This window comes from Onychostoma macrolepis, chromosome 16 (genome assembly GCF_012432095.1).
Source record: "Onychostoma macrolepis isolate SWU-2019 chromosome 16, ASM1243209v1, whole genome shotgun sequence".
NCBI lineage: Eukaryota > Metazoa > Chordata > Actinopteri > Cypriniformes > Cyprinidae > Onychostoma > Onychostoma macrolepis.
The window spans coordinates 28884844-28889768 of record NC_081170.1 but is presented as its reverse complement, the minus strand read 5'-3'; the positions used below and the strand labels follow the sequence as shown (position 1 = coordinate 28889768).

The 4925-nt window shown below is 38.6% G+C and overlaps 1 long non-coding RNA gene across 1 annotated transcript; it reads right to left on the bottom strand.

Moving 5' to 3' along the window:
• Positions 1–1261: 1261 nt before the first annotated feature.
• LOC131522513 (uncharacterized) lies at positions 1262–3333 on the bottom strand. The gene is made up of 4 exons (XR_009266545.1): positions 3111–3333; positions 2745–2829; positions 2416–2478; positions 1262–1796 (listed from the first exon to the last, which is right to left on the bottom strand). It is a non-coding gene; the product is annotated as an uncharacterized LOC131522513 (long non-coding RNA).
• Between the last annotated feature and the right edge of the window lie 1592 nt (positions 3334–4925).

Sequence of the window (4925 nt, the reverse complement as noted above, 5' to 3'; positions counted from 1 at the left end):
AAACTTCCTGGTATACAGCTGCGTTGACCTTGGATCTCAGAAAACACCAGCAGATGACATGGCACCCCACTCTGGGACCCTGATTTCCAAAAGAAATGCAAAATTTACTTTCATCAGAGAACATAACTTTGGACCCCTCAGCAGCAGTCCAGTCCTTTTTGTCTTTAGCCCAAGCGAGACGCTTCTGACGCTGTCTGTTGTTCAAGAGTGGCTTGACACAAGGAATGCGACAGCTGAAACCCATGTTTTGCATACGTCTGTGCGTAGTGGTTCTTGAAGTGGTTCTTTGTATGGTTTTGTTTCACAATCCTCTCCAGGGTGCGGTTATCCCTATTGCGTGTGCACTTTTTTTCTACCACATCTTTTCCTTCCCTTCGCCTCTCTTTTAATGTGCTTGGACACAGACCTCTGTGAACAGCCAGCCTCTTTTGCAATGACCTTTTGTGTCTTGCCCTCCTTGTGCAACGTGTCAATGGTCGTCTTTTGGACAACTGTCAAGTCAGCAGTCTTCCCCATGATTGTGTAGCCTACAGAACTAGACTGAGAGACCATTTAAAGGCCTTTGCAGGTGTTTTGAGTTAATTAGCTGATTAGAGTGTGGCACCAGGTGTCTTCAATATTGAACCTTTTCACAATATTCTAATTTTCTGAGATACTCAAGTAGTGAATATGGCATGGCTTGTGACAAAAATGATTTATGGCCCTTGATTTATGGGTCTTTTCCCCTCCCCCACACGGCCCACCCACATAGCTACCACCCAGGTCGTGTTGACCCCTTGACCCCGTTAATGAGATCCAGATGTGAGGATTGGAATACGTGAAATTCCGACGTCATCCGGGGATGAGATATGTTGTTTGTACAAGTGTTTGTACGTTGGTACCCACATAGCAATTTTCCTCTGGCCCAGCTTCGGCCCACACAATCAGCTTTTGCTTGGCCCACATACCGCAATGACTTACGGTCCTAGTGTGTACCAAGTCTGGATTCCAGACAAGGGCCACACATGGGCCAGAACTGGCCCAAGTCTCAGCCAAGTTAATTACCCATAACTGGCCCTGAATTGGGCCAGTTCTGGCCTATGTTTGGCCCTTGTCTGGAATCCAGACCTGGTACACACTAGGACCGTAAGTCATTGCGGTATGTGGGCCAAGCAAAAGCTGATTGTGTGGGCCGGAGCTTGGCCAGAGAAAAATTGCTATGTGGGATCTGAGGTTCTGTATGACCATAGCTGGCCCTGTTCTGGTCCTATATGCTGGATCAGATGGGTTCCACATGTCAGCCTCAACAAAACCATAACCAAGCCACTTGATACACACCCCTCCTAGATGAATAGTCACAACAACGACAATATTCTGAACAAATATTTAATCATGTTTAATCAGCAAACCAAGTTGAATGAATCTCACACCTAACATACAGCATTGTCAGTTCACACTTTCACAAAAACTATAAAAACATGCTTATTTGTTTTGCTTGGTCAGTGTGTTCACCCTGTTGGAGTATGGCAGTGTGAATTGGCTTTTAGGTGCTTTGGAATACAAAACAAAAAAAACTGTAAAATAAATATATATTTGTTTAATGTTCACACAATTAACACAAAATTCTTAAATAAAGGTAGTTTCTCTATTTTTGCAGTATTCAAGTGTTCATGTCCCTGAATAATATCTGCATGAACCTAAGTCTGAAGAGTACACATAATATCTAGTAGACAGCAATCCTTGTGAGTGAGAAGTCTAGTGTGGAGGCTGGATCTTGAACTGACTTCTGTCCAGGTTATCCGTCTTCACGAACTGCCCTGAAATACAATTCAAACAAACAATGTAGTGTGAGGCTCTTACATTCACAATGCTCATTTTGGCTTCGGTGGTGAAGTGTGCAGAAAATTCTGCTGGACTGAAATTTAGTATTTGGTGAACAGTCTTCAAGAGTGCAAATAATATTTTAAGTTTTAAGTATCTTTCAGGCTCGTGAGGTTTCCACGAGCAACAAAGTCTGCTTGAACAAAAATTTCACTACATTTAAAGTTTAGAAAACAATATACAGACCGTTACAGTTTGAAGTGAGGTGCGTTCACAGTACTGGTTCTGTCTTACCGTTATAAATTTTAATTTCAAAGAACTTTTTTATTATCATCTGTGTCTTTTTTAAATTATGATTGACCCTCTGTAGGTTGTTGTGTATGAAGTGTCCTCAGAGCAGAGTTAAACAAGATGGCCTTGTAGGACATACAGGAACCCAGACAGCAACATAGTGTTGGCCCAGATCCGGCCCACATCTGGCCCGCGTGAAATCCATGCGGGCCAGATGTGGGCCGGATCTGCCGACACTGCTTGCTGTCTGGGAAATATTTGATATTTATTTGATATATTTTTTGAATATTCGACAAACTTTTGAATGTTTGAGGTTTTACTTACTAGTCAGATGGTTCATGGTGCTTTGGAGATGTTCTTCGACAGGAGATCTGCTCCGCTCCAGCTCTGCAGCACAGCCATCAGCATGGAAGAATAGGAACAATATGTCACATAGCCAACAAATGTAGTATTCAATGTCAGGATTATTAGAAATAAACACACTACAGCAGAGGTGAAATGCAATAATAATAATAATAATAATATACAAAACATACAAAAAATCTTAAGATACCAGAATTCATATTTTTAGGTTTTACAGATGCATGATGATATTGTTGAAATATACTGTGAAAAATTCATATAAAGTTATTTAATAAGATTTCTCAGATCACCTGTGTTTCCTGTATCTCTGTCAGCAGCTCACATTACAAATTTTTTTGTAACTTCCCCTGTTTTAGGTATTTTATTCTGACGCTCCTGAAATCACAGTACAATTTATCAATATTTGTTTGCAATGAAAGTTCAAAACGTGTTTGAAATAGTTTCAGCCCATTAGTTCATGTAAGTGACGTCACCGATTGACCCCACAGTGCAGACTTTTAGGTTAAATTAATTAGCTTATAGTGACTTCCATTTATCTATTGACAAAGTATCAGCAAAACATTTACAAAACTATCAAAGCCGCTCATCTACACATAAAAGGTGCTTAAAAGCTCAAAAGTTCATTAATAAGAGGTCAAATGTATAAGTTGCCTTACCTCTAATTGTTAGCCTCTATAGTTAACGGTTGTGATGCTAACGGTCTTTTTGAAGACACTATACCACTCCTGTAAAGTAAAGATTCAACAGAAACGTGTCAGTAACATGTAAGAAAGTGTCAGGAACAGTTGTATGTATTATTTGTGTAACTTTAGGGACTAAACTTACCTGAAAGCAGTGAAAAGAGCAGAGAGACAGCTTCTCGCTACTTGTCAGCTGAGTGAGTTGACGCCCTGTTACCATGGTAACCTCCACCGCTTCAGTTTAAATGCGATTTGAATGCTCAACACGCGCGCTCATTGGCCGTCCACACGAACGCGGTTATTTTCAAAACAGCAGCTTTTTCTATGCGGTTTGTTCCGTTCGTCCTCACGCAAACACTGCAGCAGGTCACTGAAACTGAACATTTTGAAAACTCCTGCCAGGGTGAAGATTTAAAAAAACTCCGGTTGCAGTGTTATCATGTAGACAGCTAAACCGGAGTTTTTGGCTTGTGACGTCAGAACCTGCGCTGTTATCTCCGCCTACTTGAAACTTTGTCAGGCTTCTGATTGGCCAACATGGCCTAAAACACATCAAAGTTACGCATTTACATAAATAGTACAAAAGTCAAATAAAATGTCCTGAAATTTCATCATATATTGTTTAGTAGGCCTACATCAAACTGTAAATTGAATGAGAATATGAAGTCAAGTCAAGTCAAGTCACCTTTATTTATATAGCGCTTTCACAATACAGATTGTGTCAAAGCACTTAACAGTATCAAATTGGAGGATAGAGTGTCAGTAATGTATAATGATAAGATTAAATACTCAATTTTCAATTTTCAGTTAAAGGCATTTCATTATTGAATTTAGAGATGTCATTGTCTAGCTCAGTTTAGTTTAAATAGTATCTGTGCAATCAAATCGGCGATAATCGCTAGAAATTAAGTGTCCCCAACTGAGCAAGCCAGAGGCGACAGCGGCAAGGAACCAAAACTCCCTCTGAGACAGAATGGAGAAAAAAAAACCTTGGGAGAAACCAGGCTCAGTCGGGGGGCCAGTTCTCCTCTGACCAGACGAAACCCGCAGTTCAAAAGTTTAGATTTCTATTTTAATTTTGTTGCAATTTCTAACAATAGTAGTATTATGTAGTTAGGTATTTTATTATATTTTAGTTGAAATATAATTTAGTTTTAGCTTTCTGATGAAAGCAGTGAATGCAAAACATTGTTTGAAGTCAGTTATATAGGCTAAATAAAACAACAGGATATACTATTCTATAATATAACATATAATATAATATCATATGGGGCATGAATATAATTTCACATGTAAACACAATTAAACACACAATATGAGCTTTATGTTATGCATTTTAAAAATATATTTTCAAAATGTATTTCAATATATTTAACAGTGTTTCACATATATGTGAATATATTACCTTTCTGTATGGGAAAACATTGGGATTTTAGTCAAAAATATTTGAAATGGATTTTAAATGTGGGTCAAGATCGGCAATACTTATGTGGCCCACATATCTACATCTGACATCTGGCCCATGTCTTGTGTGCCGTCTTAAACCCGGTACCATCTCTGCCAAACCCAGGCCATGTTTGGCCCACATGCTGTATGCCAGTGCCGGATGAATGGCAGATGAATATATATATATATATATATATATATATATATATATATATATATATATATATAACAACAGAATACATTATTCTATAATATACTATATAATATCGTGAGGCATGAATATAATTTTGCATACAAACACATAATAACACACAGTATGAGCTTTATGTTATGCATTTTAAAAAT